The sequence below is a fragment of the Bombyx mandarina genome, chromosome 20 (assembly GCF_030267445.1).
Source record: "Bombyx mandarina strain Sakado chromosome 20, ASM3026744v2".
In the NCBI taxonomy this organism is placed as follows: domain Eukaryota; kingdom Metazoa; phylum Arthropoda; class Insecta; order Lepidoptera; family Bombycidae; genus Bombyx; species Bombyx mandarina.
Genome location: NC_143226.1, coordinates 5781495 through 5801198, shown reverse-complemented (window position 1 = coordinate 5801198; position 19704 = coordinate 5781495). Strand labels below are relative to the sequence as shown.

Here is a 19704-nt window from a genome sequence, read left to right as displayed (position 1 = left end):
AAACCTACTCTGGACTTTCACAAATAATTCAAGACCAAAATTAGCCAAATCGGTCCAGCCGTTCTCGAGTTTTAGCGAGACTAACGAACAGCAATTAATTTATATATGTATATATATAAGATATTTATAGTCACTCTTCGATAAGTCTGTTATTAATCTTATGTATATCTTCATAGTACTATAATTTGAACTAATAGTTGAAATACAAATAAAATTAATTGAAATTATAAGTTTGAACATTACTAAGGTTCTGTTGTCAAAGACTAATTAAGTGTTATACTTCTATAATATGTATATAATCAGAAATTTCGCCAAGAATACACTATGGACAAATAATATTAAAGACAAGACACAAAAGTTTGACAATAAACAAAGAGTATATAATATATATGTATATGGATTGTGTCTTATACACGGTATTGTGTGTAATTTTTTTTAAATTGATTTATTGTATTTTTATGCATAATTAACAAAAAAAAAATACATTTGCACTCCTTCTGCGTCCGCGCCTTTTATATAAAAAAGGGTACAAAGTTTTTGCTTCACGTATTAATATATAGATATGAAGTTATTCTAACAGATCGGACTGGTTTGACAGTATATTCTCAATAAAGCTATTTCGTTAATTTGACTGCGACATTCAGCCAAAGAGAACTGGCGCTCGGCCAGGACGTATTTACGCAACTCAGACGCTATCAACAAAGCCCCGTTACTTATAATTTTGTTCGCCTAAATAAAACTTTAGATTTCATTATTAACCAGTTCTCACTATACGACTCATATTGGTACTAGAGTTGACGACTCATATAATATACTAGCTGTACCCGTCCGCTTCGCAGGCCATTTAAAATTAACATTATTATTTCTCACCCCCACAAAGATTCTCATCATTAACGCCCCCGCAACTGGTGTAGGGAGTCCAACACTCATATAAATATTAGCCTATCCATTAAGTACATATATTTTCTACATGGATACCAAGTTTCAAGTCAATCGGATGCACGGTTCAGTAGTTATAACGGAACATCCGTAAAAACCACTGTAGATTTATATATTAGTATAGATAATACCAGATTTGAAACTGGATTGGTTCGATTATTACAAACTTAGATACAAATGTTGCGTTTAACTTACTTCGCTTCACTTCCAGAAATTTTATGGCTCAGATGAGTGGACAAGCTCATAGTCCACCTGTTGTTACGTGGTAACCGGATCCCATAGACATGCACAAGGTAAATACCGAAGCGAAACTGTCTATGTTTTACGATACAATGGCTGCCCAACCCTTCAAATTGAAACACAGTACTGCTTCACGGCAAAAGTAAGCAGGGTAGTAGTACCTACCCTTGTGAGCTCCAAACGACCTTACCACCAGTAATAAACTAAATACATAAAGGTATGAAATTTATTACTGGTCGTAGGACCTCTTGCGAGTCCGCGCGGGTAGGTACCACCACCCTGACTATTTCTGCCATAAAGCAGTAATGCGTTTCGGTTCGAAGGGTGGGGCAACCGTTGCAGCTACACTTGAAACCTTAGAACTTATATCGCAAGGTGGGTGGCGCATTTACGTTGTAGATGTCTATGGGCTCCAGTAACCACTTAGCACCAGGTGGACTGTGAGCTCGTCCACCCATCTAAGCAATAAAAAAAAACCACTAATAGCTTAAAGAAATTTCATCACAACAATGCGAATAAAGCTCTTTATTGATCCATATATAAACCTGTCTTCTGCAAGGGTGTTTCAAAAAGGACTCGTCTCGGAGTGGGAGGGGCGAGGAGAAACCTCATTAAGTACTTAATAAGGGAGTGCGCGAAATGAATACAATTCCCCTCAAAGGGTGAAAAAGAAAAATAAACTCATTTATTACTTGTCTAATTTGTACAAACAAAATGCTCCAAACACGGAATATAGACGGGTCGGATGTGGCATGTTGAAATTAAGATTTCTACTCTTCTGAATAAACTGGTAGATCATAGTTTCAGCTATTCAATGTTTCCAATGTCGCAGCGTAAGTTTCCTTCAAGATTAGGGCCTTGGTCAAGGCAACAAACTTCGATTAGGACCGAGACCTTAGCGTTTTCGTGTAAGGTCGAAACTGCATCACTTACCTCAAATACTCCAGTATGCGTGATCTTTTCGCTAATACCACAATCCGCCCGATAAATGAATCTCTTGTGTTTTGACCCCATTTTAATTCGTATTGAGTGATAAAGCTGTGCCAGTGTTCAAATCCTGGGACAATAGAGTTTTCTTCGATGAAGAATCTTTTCCTGATAGAAAATATGATAATTTACGTTATTACTGGTAGAGTATACCTAATTAATGCCAACCCACAATGAGAACATTTAGGTATGGTTGGGCGGCATGAACTCTTATTTTATTGCCTTGATGGCTGAACGAGCTCACAGCCCACCTAGTGTTAAATCGTTACCGGAGCCCATATACATCTACAACGTAAATACGGCCACCCACCTTGAGATATTAGCTCTAAGGTCTCAGTATAATTACAACGGCTGTCCAACCCTTCAAAGTGAAACGCATTACTGCTTCACGGCTGAAATAGGCAGGATGGTGGTATCTACCTATGCAGGCCCACAAGAGGTCCAACCACCAGTAATTACGCAAATTATAATTAACTCATCACTTAATTTGTAAATTAGTAGTAAGATAGATAGATTAGTAGTAAGATAAATTAGTAGTAAGATGAGTTACATTATAAAAAAACAGCAGTCTGAGAAGAGTGGCCTCCACCTAAAGAGAACAGAAAAGATGAGAAAAAAGATAAAGAAGATACGTCAGCACATATCCAGCAAATATATCACCCCTGCCTTGTTAGGTAGACCGGCTGAGGGGGTTCCCCCGAGGTCTGACCCCCATCCCCGTAAATGGATGCCAGGACCCCACGAATACCAGCTCACGGTTCTCTCTCGCTCTCTCAGAGCAGATACGGTAATCACTTTTTTATATCCCCATAAACAACCCGGGAGTTTCTGCCTGTAATCGCTAAACGATAAAAAAACTATATCTTCAGTAAAACATTAATCTTAAATACATTTATGAATCTATTTGTAATTGTGGACATATCGTTATAATATTGCTACAAAATAAAACAGCGTTCACATTATTCAAAAATTGAAATGGTGTTAATTAATGACTTTTATTCTGCCGAAGTCATTGTTTTTTTTTCTAAACAAGAATCATTCATTATTACAATTAGAAATAAACACATCCAAAGTTTTTACGCTCCAACACCCAGAGCTCTCAATCTTAACCTATTTTAAATGCGAAAAAGAATTATTTCGCATTACGACGAGAATCCGAAGTTTTTTTTTTAAATGTTTAATACTACTAGCATTTATATGTAATGGCTCCACGCCAGCACGAATAAAGCTTCCGTTCTAAAGCAAATTTCACATGCATGTAGGATTTAAATGAAAAATTAAAAAGAAAACTACATTACCTTGGCGGCCTCGTGAAAATCGCAATGATATTTTTTTTTGTTTTTGTTTTGTTTTGTTTTAATAAATGCGAATTCCGTAGCCTTGTCCGAATATGTTCGCGAGCTGATAATGACTGCGGACTGCAGCAGAAACCCAAATTGAATTGCGTTTCAGTATTAGCTATTTCATTTTACTAGTACTGCCTCTGTAGTCGAAATTCGACTATAATTAATTGAAATTATAAGTTTGTACACTGTTGTGATTCTTAATCACAGATTTTGCCAAGACTACACTTTAGACAAATATTAATAACTAGCGACCCGCCCTCGCTTCGCTTCGGAAACATTAAAACACACATGAAACAAAAAATAAAAAATAAAAAAATAATAAAAAAAAGTAGCCTATGTTCATCAGGGACAATGTCGGCTTCTAATGGAAAAAGAATTTTTCAAATCGCCCAGTAGTTTCGGAGCCTATTCGAAACAAACAAACAAACAAATATTTCCTCTTTATAATATTATATATATTATATTAATATTAATTAATTAATTAATAAAGACAAACAATTAATAATATATTCTAAAGTTGACCACAGACAAGAGAGGCGGAGAAGCAATAAAAAAAATCTGACAATAAACAATTAGTATGCATGCGTGTGCGTGTCAAATACATGGTAATGTGTGTAATGTTTTTTCTTATTGTATTTTTTAATGTACTTTTTATGCATAGATTACAAAAATATTAACATTCTGCACTCCTTCTCTATAATCTCTATAAGTGTGGGAAATTTCATACTCCTCCGTCCGCGCAATTTGTGTAAAAAGGAGTAACAAGTTTTTTACTGCTTAGATGGGTGGAAGAGTTCACAGCCTACCTGGTGTTAAGTGGTTACTGGAACCCATAGACATCTACTACGTAAATGCGCCACCCACCTTGAGATATAAGTTCTAAGATCTCAGTATAGTTACAACGGCTGCCCCGCCCTTCAAACCGACACGCATTACTGCTTCATTTGTATGGCAAAACAACGTTTGCCGGGCCAGCTAGTATTTTACATAAAATTTTGGCGCTAACTATTGTACCACCGAACCAGTCGGATAAATGCCGCCATCACCTTGAGAGACAAGGTCGTGGTGTTCAGGCCCCGACGTATTACAAAATAAACAAATAAAACTCTTAAAAAAAAAGCTCATTTTTTTATTTTTTTTTATTGCTTAGATGGGTGGACGAGCTAACAGCCTACCTGGTGTTAAGTGGTTACTGGAACCCATAGACATCTACGACGTAAATGCGCCACCCACCTTGTGATATAAGTTCTAAGATCTCAGTATAGTTACAACGGCTACCCCGCCCTTCAAACCGAAACGCGTTACTGCTTCACGGCAGAAATAGGCAGAGCGGTGGTACCTACCCGCGCGGACTCACAAGAGGTCCTACCACCAGTAATACACTCATTCTCTCTCATTACACAATCCTGTCAGATTTCGAAAGCGGCGTGCGCCTTTGTCGCTTTTTTCCAAGAACATCTAAATAACATATTGTTTCACGCTAACGCCCACTTAACGTTTCCCGTGAATGAACGTCAGACGCAGAATCCGGGGCAGACGACAGGAATGAATATTTAAAACATATCAATTGAGTGTCGCGATTTGAAATGAACTTTGTAAGCTTTCACAACAAGACCTAAAATCGCATAGCACATTTAACGTAGCCTCTGATTCTTCAGATTTACAATAAATATTTATTCGCGGGTCATTTCCCAATTAAATTAAGCAATAAAGTAATTTTAAGCAATCAATCAAAAGTAATCAAGTTTTAGTTATATATATTTTTTATTTTTGTTGTCAATAATGCACTGTCGATTGCGCCTATAATTGAAGCCATCAGCGTAAAAGTGGCCTAACCCACAATTTTTTATATTCAAGCTTGACGTATATTGGAATTCATTTAAAACTAGCTGCCGGGTGGCAGACTTCGTAGTGCCTCAATCGATAAATAAAAGACCTAAGCTTTTGTATAAAATAAACTTAAACCAAACAAAAGGAATTCGTCCGACGGGGGACACATCAAAGGAAAAACAAAATTGTTATTTTTATTTAATTCCCAGCATTTTCATATTTATCTACCTTTTAAATTTTCTCTGGACTTTCACAAATAATTCAAGACCAAAATTAGCCAAATCGGTCCAGCCGTTCTCGAGTTTTAGCGAGACTAACGCACAGCAATTCATTTTTATATATACAGACTAGCGACCCGCCCTCGCTTCGCTTCGGAAACATTAAAACACACATGAAACCAAAAAAAAAAAAAAAGTAGCCTATGTTCATCAGGGACAATGTCGGCTTCTAATGGAAAATTAATTTTTCAAATCGGTCCAGTAGTTTCGGAGCCTATTCGAAACAAACAAACAAACAAATCTTTCCTCTTTATAATATTAGTTAGTAATATTAGTATAGATATAGGTATATGAAAATTTGATGCAAAACCGGCCTATCCCATAAATAACAGATAGCTTTGTAAACATTATTTTTGCGCGTATTGTTTTTTTGCCTTCTCGAATTCAATTTTATGAAAATTCAAACCTAATTGTTTCCGTACTAACTATGGTAAGCTTAGGCCACTTACACGCTGACGGCCTCAATTGAGGTGACATCACTTTTGTCAATTTGTCAATGTTTTTTGTATTGATGATCACTTTGTTGGTGCAACTTATTAAATAAAGATTTTTTTTGCATACAATGGGCAGACGATCTCATGGCCCATTTGAGGGTAAGTGGTTACCGGTTACTGACGTCACGGCGTGAATACCGCCACCTTCCGACACCAGTTCTTCACAATCACATACCTTACCAGGCGATTGTAATTGCGGTAGGCAGCGGCTTGGCTCTGCCCCTGGCATTGCTGAAGTCCATGGGCAACGGTAACCACACACCATCAGGTGGGCCGTATGCTCGTCTACCTATATGGGCAATAAAAAAAATTAAAAAAAGCTGTGAAGTCCAGCGAAACCGGAATTTAAATTTAACTGTGAGCCAGTACAAGCGTACCTACATTGAACGCGCGATTCTAGGGAATATTTTTAAAGTGTTATTATTGTAAATGTCAAACTGAGAGTACGCAGAGTCGAGACATCTTTAAATAATACTATCGAAATCAGAACTATAAAGTCGTATGTATGTATGTGGTTAGAAGACATCTGTGTCTAGTGTTTTCGTATTTAGGTCTCATCCTATAAATTAGAACGAAGAATAGATTAACTTTATTTAGGCAGCGGCTTGGCTCTGCCCCTGGCATTGCTGACGTCATTGGGCGACGGTAACTACTCACCATCAGGTGGGCCGTATACTCATCTTCCTATAAGGGCAATAAAAAATAATATCTATATATTAATACGTAAAGCCATAACTTTGTATCCCTTTTTACGAAAATTGCGTGGGCGGAGGAGTATGAAATTTTCCACACTTAAAGAGAATATAGAGAAGAAGTGCACAATGTTAATATTTTTTTTAAATAATGCATAAAAGATACATTAAATAAATAAAGAAAACATTACACACACTATATACCGTGTATTTGACGCACACACGCATGCATACTATTTATTGTCAAACTTTAGTTCTTGACGTCTGTTGTCAAATTGAGAATAGATTAAATATTGTTTGTTTTTGTTAATAATTTTTATAGTGTAGTCTTGGCGAAATTTGTGACTATAGAAGTATAAAATACAATCATAATAGTGTACAAACTTACAATTCCAATTAATGATAGTCGAATTTCGACTACTGCGGGACCTCTAGTTCATTTAATTTGGTCAGCCTTTACTTTACTTTAACAAAACTCTTTCGAATTGAGAATCTCTTTGGGACTTTCCGCTTTCAAATGCGTAGCTTTCAATCAGTACATGAAAGGAACAAAAGAATATTAATAACATGTGCCACTAAAGCACACATAATTTTAACATAAAACTTATTTACACGTTAACCCTTTGAAAGCGATGAAAAGCTTTGGAAAACGACCAGATTAAATTTTATAAAATTACCGCGCGGACTTAACAAAAATAACCGAATAGAACTCATTATAAGTGACGTCATTAGGGGCTAAAATCGCCAACGTGCTAGCATGTACAACTCACAAATGTAACAACACTTAACCGAATGTTTTTTTCCTAATGAATTACGTACTCAACAAATGTTCACCATTGACTTCCACGGTGAAGGAATAATAACATCGTGTAATAAAAATGAAACCCGCAAAATTATAATTTGCGTAATTACTAGTGGTAGGACCTCTTGTGAGTCCGCGCAGGTAGGTACCTCCACCCTGCTTATTTCTGCCGTGAAGCATAATGCGTTTCGGTTTGAAGGGTGGCGCAGCGTTGTAACTATACTGAGATCTTAGAACTTATATCTCAAGGTGGGTGGCGCGTTTACGTTGTAGATGTCTATCGGCTCTAGTAACCAATTTTTTCTTTTTTTTTTTTATTGCCATTGTAGGCAGACGGGCATACGGCCCACTTGATGGTGAGTGGTTGCCGTCGCCCATGAACTTCAGCAATGCCAGGGGCAGGGCCAACCGTCAGTTGCGAAGCCCAGAGCCGTGACGCCATCAAAGCGTGGAAGGGGACGCCCTCCGACCACGAGGCAGTGCGTTAGCATGGCTGCTGCCAGGAAGGCGTGCCTTAGGGCCCATAGAGAGGAGAGGGAGTTCACAGAGAGCGCGCGCACCACGCGCCAGAAGAAGAGAGCGGCTGAGGGATCTGTCCCTAAGCCTGATGCCGAGCGTAGGCTCCATCAGAGTGCTGAGGTGGCTCTGACGGTGGCCGCCAAATCTAGTAGCCCGAAGGGCACGTATGTGCGTGCATTGAAGGAGTTGGCGGCCACCGTCAAGGAGGCCACGGAGGACCTTGTGGGCCGCACCGCAACTGAAGAGGCTGAAAGACTGCGTGCGATCAACGCCAAGCAGGAGCAGGAGATCCTACAGCTTCGCAAGGAGCTTGATGAAATTAGGAGGGAGCTGGCTACGGTCTCGCAGGTGCTAGGAAATGCACCAGCCGCAGCCCCGGCCCCAAACACCGAAGAAGAAGAGGAGGAGTTGCGCCTCCAGCGCATTATGCGAGCTGTCGGCACGATGCTCGACGCTCGCTTTGCGGGGCTGGAGGGACGGCTTCTACCGGAGCCGCGAATGCGACCATCGCTGGCGGCGGACAGGCGGAAGAGCCGCGAAAAATCACCGGACCCTCCTATGGTCGTAGACGCTACACTGAATTCGGCACCATTATTGAAACCAGTGCCACCTACAACATCGGCGAAAAAGAGGATACGAGGCCCCAGAAGAAAAGCCACTGCGCAAGTGGCTCCACCTGGAACGCCCACCCTCCTCCCGGCTCCAGCTTCCTTGATCGAGAGCTGGTCAACGGTCACCCGTAGGGGCACTCGGCCGAGGGAGGGAGCAGTGAGGACGGTTCCAGTGGTAGCACCCGCTGAAGCGGGAAAGAAAAACCCGTCCTCTGCAAAGAGGAAAGAGAAAAAGCTGCGTCCTCCGCGCTCTCAAGCTGTTGTGCTCAAGCTGCAGCCGGAGGCTGTAGAAAGAGGACTCACATACCGCAGCGTACTCGCCGAAGCGAGAGCCAAGGTGGACCCCGGGGCACTCGGAATCCCCATCCAGCGCATCCGGTCTGCAGTGACTGGGGCCAAGGTGTTGGTAGTGGAAGGTGCTGATCAGAGCGCCAAGGCTGATCTCCTGGCCCAAAAGCTTCGTGAGGTTCTGTCCGCGGAGGGGGTCATCGTGACCCGGCCAGTGACGACTGCAGCCATCCGCGTCAGCGGGCTGGATGACTCCTGGACGCCGGAGGAAGTAGCCGCTGAGCTCGCCCGGATTGGCGAATGCACTCTTGAAGCGCTGAAGATCGGAGAGATCAAGTCTGGCCCAAGTGGGATGGGTCAGGTGTTGGTTCGGTTGCCCGTCGCTGCCGCGACGAAGGTCCTCGCCGTACCGAAATTGAGGGTCGGTTGGAGCGTGCTCCGCGCTCATCTACTAGAGGCTAAGAAGCTACAGTGCTTCCGATGCCATGAGCTAGGGCACGTGAGCGCTCGATGTCCGTCGTCGGTCGACCGCAGCCGTGATTGTTACCGGTGCGGCCAGACCGGCCACGTAGCGTCCGGCTGCTCTCTGGCGCCACACTGTGCTGTATGTGCCTCTGCCGGCAGACCGGCGGATCACGTCTCCGGGAGCAAGGCTTGTGCCAAGTCCCCGAGACCGAGACCTAGAAGAGGAGCTTCCGCTGCGCTTGAGAATGCGCGGAGGCAGCCCGGTACGGCTATGGAGACATCGAATGACGCCCTGTTATGACAGGTGTCCTTCGATTCCTGCAGGGGAATCTCAATCACTCTGCCAGAGCTCAGGACCTTTTGTTCCAGAGCATGGCAGAGGGGTTGACCCATCTTGCGGTGGTCGCCGAGCCGTATCGGGTTCCTTCGAGCCCCGATTGGGCAGCCGATTTGGAGGGCCGAGTGGCTATCATCCGACGTTGTTGTGTAGGTGCTCCGCCCAGGTTCGACGTTGTCGAGAGAGGTTGCGGCTTTGTTGCTGTCCTCTGGGCCGAGGTATTCATATTGGGAGTGTACTTCTCCCCAAACAGGACGCTCGCCGAGTTTGAGGTTTTTCTCAGCGAGCTCAGCCGCGTCGTTGGGAGGTCGCACTCCCAACGGATACTCGTTCTCGGGGACCTTAACGCCAAGTCATTGGCTTGGGGATCCTCGAGGACGTGCCCCAGAGGTAGGGCGGTGGAGGAGTGGCTGGTCGGAAGCGGTCTTCTCGTCGTCAATCGTGGCGCAGAACTCACGTGCGTGCGACGTTTGGGCGGGTCCGTGGTTGACGTTACATTTGCCACGCCCGACGTGGCGAATCGCGTACGCGGTTGGGCCGTGATGGTCGGCGAGGAGACGCTCTCCGACCACCGCTACATTCGTTTCGGTGTCGCAGTGCCTCCGGCGGAGTCTATCCAGGGCTCTTCCTTGCTCGGCGGTGGCGGCGCGGGGGGTCCTCGTTGGGCCCAGAAGCGCCTCAACGTCGAGAGGTTGTGTGAGGCGGCTGTGGTCCAGGCATGGCGTCTTGACTCGCTTGGTGAGCCAGCGGACGTGTGCGAGGGGGTGGAGCATCTGCGCGAGGCGATGTCGCGGGTGTGCGACGCCGCTATGCCTCGCATTAGAGCTCTCGCTCCTAAACGCAGAGTCCACTGGTGGACTGAGGAGATCGCTAGCCAGCGCCGGTTGTGCGACGTCAGTCGTCGCGCATACCAACGGTATCGACGTCGAAGAACGCACCGGGACCCCGATGAGAGGACCGACTGTACGAGGTGTACAGGATGGCCATAAGGGCCCTGCGCGTGGCTATCGGGGAGGCGAAGGAGGCTGCTTGGAACGACCTACTAACTTCGCTCGACTGTGATCCGTGGGGGCGGCCCTACAGGCTGGCGCGCAATGTGCTCCGCCCTTGGGCCCCCCCCGCAACCAGCACCCTGCCGCCGGAGACATTGCAGCGGGTAGTCGGGGGTCTGTTTCCGGATTTTACCGGGACGGCCTTCGTCCCCCCTGTGATGACGACGATGCGGGTTGCTGATGGCGGGGAGCCTGCGGACGTTTCGCAGGCGGAGTTTGAATCGGCTGTGCAGAGGATGCGGGCGAAGCGCACGGCTCCCGGTCCCGATGGGATCTCGTCCCGAGCGTGGGCGCTCGCCTTGACGGGCGATGGTTTGGGGCCTGCTCTCCGAAGGCTGTTCAGCCGGTGCCTCCGTGAGGGCAGGTTCCCAGAGCCATGGAGGACTGGTCGGCTCGTCCTTATTCCTAAGGAGGGTCGGCCACGTGACGAACCGAACGGGTACCGCCCAATCGTCGTGCTGGACGAGGCCGGTAAGCTCTTCGAGCGCGTCATCGCTAATCGCCTTGTCCAGCACCTGGAAAACGTTGGGCCTGATTTGGCTCCTAACCAATACGGTTTCCGGAGGGGTCGCTCGACCGTGGACGCGGTCTTGCGTGTCCGCCATCTCTCCGATTGTGCGTGCTCCGAGGGGGGCGTGTTGTTGGCTGTGTCGATTGACATCGCCAACGCCTTCAACACGATCCCCTGGAGCGCGATCGTGGAATCACTTCGGTTTCACCGCATCCCCAATAGTCTCCGCACCCTGATAGAGGACTACCTCTCAGGGCGGAGCGTGATTTTCCCCGAGAGAAGAGGATGGGGACGAAAAACGGTGTCGTGCGGGGTCCCACAGGGGTCGGTATTGGGACCACTCCTGTGGGACATCGGTTTCGACTGGGTCCTCCGCGGTGCTGGCCTGCGTGGCGTCGACGTGGTGTGCTATGCCGACGACACGTTGGTGACGGCTCGCGGAGCTGACTACAGGACCGCAGCGATCCTTGCAACGGCGGCGGTCTCCACCGTCGTTAGCCGCATTCGGAGACTAGGCCTTGAGGTGGCCCTCCACAAGTCTGAGGCCGTATGCTTTCACCCGGTTCGGAGAGGACCCCCTCCGGGCGCGACGCTCATAGTCGGTGGAGTATCGATCGCTGTCCAGCCGAAGCTCAAATATTTGGGCATCGTGCTGGACAGTCGATGGCGCTTCGACCACCATTTTGGTGAGTTGATTCCGAGGCTACTGGGCATGGCAGGTGCGTTAGTCCGTCTTCTGCCCAACGTTGGTGGTTGCAGCGTCGGTGTCCGACGCCTGTACCTGGGGGTCGTGCGCAGTATGGCCTTGTATGGCGCTCCCGTGTGGTCGCCCACACTCTCCGCACGCAATGCGGCGCTGCTGCTCCGAGCTCAGCGGGCGCTCGCGGTGAGGGTCATCAGGGGGTACCGTACGATCTCCCGAGAGGTCGCCTGCGCCCTCGCTGGTTCCCTTCCTTGGGATCTCGAGGCCGAGGTATTGGCTACGGTATACCGGCGCAGGACACAGTCCCTGGGTCGGGGACGGATACCCGGCCTGTCGGCTGTCAGTCGGTGGAGGCGTGCTGCGCGTCATCTGGCGTACGCTAAATGGAGGGAGCGGTTGCTGGAGGAACTTCATCAAACCTCAGCCACCCGCCGGCGCACTCTCGAGGCCCTGGTGCCCGTGCTGGAGACATGGTCAGATCGGCGACACGGCGTGCTCTCCTTCCGCCTTACGCAGGTCCTCTCGGGGCATGGCTGCTTCGGGAGGTACCTGTGGAGGGTTTGCAGGAGAGAGCCACATCCGGGTTGTCACCAGTGCGGGCATCCGGATGATGACGCTCAGCACGCACTCGAAGCGTGCCCGCGTTGGGAGCACCCGCGGCGAGATCTCATCGCGGTGCTGGGGAGGGACCTCTCCTTGCGGGCTGTCATTGCCCGCATGCTAGAGGACGAGAGTTCGTGGGAGGCCATGGCCAGATTTTGCGACCTGGTCATGGCCTTCCGCGAGGCTGAGGAGCGCGAAAGGGAGTGGAATCCCTCTTCGGCTCCTCAGCGAAGAAGGCGGGGTGGGCGACGCGGGCACGATGCTCCCGTTAATCTCCCGTAGGGACTGTTGGGTACTGGGTGCGGGGGCGCCCGGTGCTCTGCTGTCGGTTCCGTGGTGAGGCGGCGCAAGGTGGCTCCTATGCGCCACTCACGGTGTCTCCTGAGACGACGTCCTGCGGGATCTTCCCGGGGATTGGATCCCGTCCTATTGTCAGGATGGGTACCGGCGACGGCGAGCCTGCGGCGCGCATTGTGCGGTACCGTAGGTTTCGTGGAGTCGGAGTGGTGGAGCTCGATGGGGTTTAGTCGGTAGTCGGTTTTGCAGGGCGAGTCCTGCGTGGTAGACGCCGCGCAGCGCCTCGCGTGCCTTTCTCAAGGCGTAGTCTCCAGGTAGGAATTGGAAGAAGAGGAGGACTTTGGTCTTCCTCTTCTCCCTCTTCTTCTCTGGAGGCGCCGGAGTCCGACATAACCCGGTCTATTACCCCTCTCGACCGGGTATCCGTAAATGGATTCCCCAGCGTTAAAAAAAAAAAAAAAAAAGGGGCAGGGCCAAGCCGCTACCTACCGCTTTATACTCTCCACAAGCCTCGTTTGAAGAAGGACATGTCATAGCGCTCGGGAAACACCGTGGAGGGGAGCTCATTCCATAGCCGGATGGTACGTGGCAAAAAAGATCTCTGGAAACGCACTGTGGATGACCGCAGTGGCTCCAGGTAGTATGGATGAACTCTACTCCGGTGGCGGGCGGTGCGATGGTAAAAACGAGATGCTGGTATCATCTCGAACAATTCCTCTTAACAACTTAACACCTTCAAACTTAACACCAGGTGGGCTGTGAGCTCGTCCACCCACCTATGCAATAAAAAGAAGAAAAAAAAGCCGCCATACGATTGAAACTTGAACCTTGTATCGCATGTCGTAACAAGCCACATGTGAGCTTTCACACAATCCCTTTCTTCCAGCTACTGTTAGCGCTTCTAGATAGTTCCAACAAAAACTATATATTTTCCTTCAAACAAAACAGAAGACTCAGTTAAAACGGATTTTAAATTCTAGATATCATCAAGGATTCGAATAGTAACTGACTGATTCGGTAATATACTAGTTATCGCCCCTGACGTTGAGGGCCGTAGGTTCGATTTTCACATCGGGCAAACATTTGTATCATAAACAGATTTGTTTTCTCCTTGTCTAGATATTTGGTATCTAAATATGTATATATTTAAGCGTATATAATAAATGTCTGTTTATGAGTCTCTGGTACCTATAATACAGAGAAACCTAATTTGGGGCCGCACGACCGTGCGTGATTCGTTCTCAATTATTTATTTACCATATTCAATATATTACAAAGTGCATATCCTTTTAGATCCGTAGATACATATTGTTACGCGCTGGGGTTCGGGATAAATAAAATTTCACCAAAGTACAACTTAAAACTGCATTCAACACTTGGAACACTTAAGCGCTTCACAAACACTTTAAAACTCTCAATTCGCTTGTTCCGCTTCGCTTCAGGTGATCCGTTCGCTGTTTCGCTTCGAGTAGTTCCGATTACTGGCTGACTGCGTGCCATATCTACAACGCTTTTATAGCCGATACCTCATACCTAGAATTATCGTGAATATTCTACACATCTCTAGTCGTAGTTTCCGCTATCTGTCAATAGATGGCGTTGTAATTCTCGCGCGTTCTAGATCCTTCGATATTCGTTCGACTAGTCGGCGATAGATGGCGTTACTCTTACCGGCGTAACAGTAACAACGGAAACCGATACGGGCTCTCGCATTCCGCTTGCACAACTCCATTCAGAAAAGCGATTCGTAAAAAAAACGCCTATGTATATTACACGTATGAAAAGACAAAATGTTAACCCTCACTCACACGAGAAAACGTTCGCGATTTTCGAAGCGGAAATAATTTACTGTCGTTAGGGATGCACGAGGAATTTTTTTTCGCGGAATTTGCATGCGTGTTTTTTTTTTCTCTGTATGACGTATTTCCTTTTTGATAACGTTTTCGTCGGACGATAAATTATGTTATCTGGATTGTTTTTTTTTTTTTGTGAATACGAAAAGACTGGGATTGTAAAAGAAAAGTAGGAAGCTGTTGCTTGTCTTATAGGAATCTAAACGAAGTGTGCTGGTGAAATTTTCCATACTACCCGCTTGAGTTTTCCGAGATTTGTCGATTCAATTGTTTAATGGGTATAACACTTTTTCGCGTTTTTTTTTTGTTATTGCCGTATAAGCAGACGGGCATACGGCCCACTTGATGGTGAATGGTTACCGTCGCTCATAGACGTCAGCAATGCCAGGGACAGAGCCAAACCGCTGCCTACCTTAGAGCTTAGAGCTTCAACACAATGTTACCACCTGATGTTAAGTGGTTACTGGAGCCCATAGATATCTACAACGTAAATGCGCCACACACCTTGAGATATAGTTCTAAGGTCTCAGTATAGTCACAACGGCTGCCCCACCCTTCAAACCGAAACGCATTACTGCTTCACGGCAGAAATAGGCGGGGCGGTGGTACCTACCCGTGCGGAGTCACTAGAGGTCCTACCACCAGTAATTACGCAAATTATAATTTTTGCGGGTTTCATTTTTATTACACGATGTTATTCCTTCACCGTGGAAGTTCAATCGTGAACATTTGTTGAGTACGTATTTCATTAGAAAAATTGGTACCCGCCTGCGGGATTCGAACACCGGTGCATCGCTTCAACACGAATGCACCGGACGTCTTATCCGTTAGGCCACGACGACTTCAAAAATATCGATATACCCGCTATTTATGCCTCTGCCTTGAGGAACTTGAGGTGATCCGATTTTATCACCTCCCATACTACTTACAACCAACGGATTCATTTACAGAGAAATTTTTATGAGTTACCATACAGTTTTAGTATTAACTCCCCACCACGGTGTTGAGCATTATATAATTACACAACAGGCATGACTATGCCCCTGGCTTTATTGAGTTCCAGTCGCGATGGTAGCCAAAGTAATAAAAACTACTCATCTGTTTTAGAGAAAGCCTTAGCAAGCCAACGTGTATAGTTGAGACAAAGGATCGTAGGAGCATACGCTATAATAGTTCAAAGAGTCGGCAAGATGAAGTAGCAATGGGCTGGACATATGCCGTAGAACCGATGGTCACTGGAGTAGATGGGTTCTTGAGTGGAGACGGTATAAATATAGTCTGGAACACCCTCCTACTTATAGGGGCTGAAAAATATAGATCAGGAGAGTCAAAAGCCGAGCCCACTGGTTTAAATTGGTCTGCCTGTTTCTGCCGTGAAACAGTAAGGCGTTTCGGTTTGAAGGGTGGGGCAGCCGTTGTAACTATACTTGAGACCTTAGAACTTATATCTCAAGGTGAGTGGCACATTTACGTTGTAGATGTCTATGGGCTCCAGTAACCACTTAACACCAGGTGGACTGTAAGCTCGTCCACGAATCTAAAAAAAAAAAAAGAGGCCTAGCAGTGCACGATTTTTGACTAATGATAATGATCCCATTAATTTACTAACTGTTTCTACTATTTCAAACCATCATACAATTGGAAATTTACTATTACCCTCGCGCCAATCACCACGAAATCGTTTGTTAGAATTAGCTGGTTATGAGGCGTTCTGAACTTTTATCCCAAGAAGCAGTCATGGGTTTGAAGGATTGAAAAATTGTCATAAAACATAATTTGAGAATTTCATCTGATATCTGAAGATGGGTGACGACAGCTATAGAGTTAAGTGAGCCCATCTAGAGTAGTAATTGTTCTACAAGGAACTGATTCTACAGTATTCACGGATGCCGCAGAATGAATGCATCTGGTATAAAAAATTGCAAGTTCCATTGACATTCGAAGAAAAAGAGGGTAGCCAGAAAATCGTCGCAGTCTTATTGGGATAAGTGAAATAAATGTTTAAGCTGCACTCAACGCTGACAAGTAGGATGCCATGCACGAAGTCAGTCACTCTTGAGAATGTTTGTTTATTCACAAGCCTCCGTTGGGTGTGAGTGCTTCGTTGTATATTAAGATTCAATATTTCAGAGTTCACGTACACGTATATTGTTCTGAATATTTTTACATACAAGAATGTTTTTATTTTAGGGAAACGTAAGAGATTATTTTTGCAGCTACTGGCTTTGAGTCTTGCTTTAGTAGGTTAATTAATTGTTGTGAAGGTCTAATTGTGTTGAAGACTAAGGGCATCAGAGCATTACCTTGAGATATAAGGATCGAAGACCCAGTGACCTTTAATCTGGATGGCATGATTATTTCCCAGATAAGCAAGATGGTGTTAGCCACCAGTTCGAAATATGTCTTTCTTCTTCAACCTGTGTCCACCCAATGCTGAGTGTAGGTGTCTTCTAATACACGCCATTCTTATCAGTCTCTTTCCTATCGCCTCCAGTCACTACCAGCTATTTTGACCAGGTCATCGGCCCACGTCATTGGTTGTCTGCCCACGTTACGATAGCGAAATATGTCTACCTCTTAACAATTACGAAAAAAAAGTCTTCACCACTCAGTATAATTCAAGAGAATCAGGTTTTTTACCTACCTTATGGTATATGTATGGCGTGTTATATTTTTACGAATGTACTTTTTTTTTTTATTGCCTTTGTAGGCAGACGGGCATACGGCCCACCTGATGGTGAGTGGTTACCGTCGCCCATGGACTTCAGCAATGCCAGGGGCAGAGCCAAGCCGCTGCCTACCTGTACTTGGGAAGATAAAATATGCCATTTAGTTTAGATAATTATCGTTAAGTGCTCTACCATTTCTACACTGTTATCGTAAAATTATCTTTTTCAGAAAGGCCTCCTTCAATATGGCCACTTAGTCTAGTTTTCAGCTCACCTACATATCTTGTGTGCTGAGATTAGTGGAGGGAAATGAGTTGAGATTGGTCCATGTCCAGCAGTTTCCGATCTTTGATCACAATTGCACGCGTTTAGTACTTATTAGCATTATATTTTTTTATTTAGCATTATATAGAAATCTTTGACATCGCGTGCAACGTTAGCAGTGAAATCTTTTTCTTTTATTCCTTATATGGGTGGTCGAGCTAACAGCCTGGCGTCAAGTGGTTAACGGATCCCATAGACATCTACAACGCAAATGCCTCAGTTTTTGCAGTACAAAGGCTTATTGTTATTACAAATCTTAAAGTCCTTAGACAATATCACTAAAATCTTCGAAACTAATGCAAAAAAGCAAGCAGTCCTTTACTGATTGGCATTTATTACATGATACGAAGGTAATTGCTCCATAAACAGCACAGTGAGCTCGTTCCAAAGGTATTTTCCCTTTAATTTTTTCCTCTGAAATGTCACATTTCTCGTGTCAATCCACCGAAATAATTGAATAACCTTTGAAGGGACGAATCAGTTCCAAAACAATTTTATATTAAACATAACCTTTCCTGTTTCCTGTTAAATAACATGCCTTCCATTGCCTTTTCAATAAGATGGGTGGTGATTGGTGGCTCGTGGACATCAGCAAATCTAGAAAAAAGCGGAGAACTTTTTGATCTATTTAACAGAAGAACTCTCTATGTGAATCAGGAAAACCAAAACGCACGCTCAATCAGAAAGCTTCAATAGCTTATCCTGTTGAAGATCAGAGGGAGCTTAAGAAGCAAACACTGGCCAGAGCTTAGCGGGTGAGGAATTAACTCGACGATACCACCAAATACCAGCTTCTTCCATTTGACCCCATACAGAAGAGGGCCTTTTTTGCCACGTACCATCCGGCTATGGAATGAGCTCCCCTCCAGGGTGTTTCCCGAGCGCTATGACATGTCCTCCTTTAAAAGAGGCCTGTGGAGAGCATTATGCGGTAGGCATTGCTGAAGTCCATGGGCGACGGTAACTACTCACCATCAAGTGGGCCGTATGCTCGTCTACGTACAAGGGCAATAAAAAAAAAAAGATACAGGGTTTTGTTAAAAGAAGGGTCTTTAGCACGCTAGACTTTGATCGTAGTGTAGACTTAGTCTGTAAACTTAAACCACATTATGGATCGTGATTGACGATGAGGTACCGGCACGGAAGACCAGTAATCCTCAACCTTGATAAAACTTTTCCACGGCCACGAGCTCATTCACCTTGACAAAGAAGCTCGCGTTTCCCACTCCGGTTACAACGGAAACAGAACTTGCCAAAAACATTGATTGGACGCTTCGTATTCTACGACAGCTTCTGTCTATTGAGAGCTTATTTCTGGCATGATGGCTGACTTGATAGTGCAGTAGTTAGCGGCTCTGACTATTGCACCGGGGGTCGTGGGTTCGAATCCCACGTCAGCCAAATATTGTGCGTTGAAAATGTTTGTTTCCATTTTGTTATTATAGTAGGCAGCGGCTTGACAATGCCCCTGATATTGCTGACGTCCATGAGCGACGGTGACCACTTACCATCAGGTGGGCCGTATGCTCGTCTGCCTACAACGGCAATAAAAATAATAAAAATATTGTAAAAATAAAGCTCTTTGCATTTTTTATTTTTGACGGGATTTGTAGCTTAATCGGTGCTAAACCAATCTAGGATAGTTACGGAAGCTCATAGATATCACTATCACAGTTGCAATGACTGAATTTTACTGAAAATATCAATAACTCGTGCAGCCCTCTTTCTCGGCATCTCCTTTGGAGACAAAAATTATAGACATACGTATGGTAATGACTTCGAATTTGGAAACAGCCGTTGCGAATCTGAAATTCTAAAATCGAAATTCAAATTATAGTTCCACATTAAAATCGAAAGGAATTCG

At 45.3% G+C, this 19704-nt stretch overlaps 1 protein-coding gene across 7 annotated transcripts in view; it reads left to right on the top strand.

The window, feature by feature from the left end:
* LOC114247861 (uncharacterized) overlaps nt 1-19704 on the top strand; it is a 276472-nt gene that overhangs the window by 85807 nt on the left and 170961 nt on the right. The gene's annotated exons all lie outside the window — the stretch shown is intronic.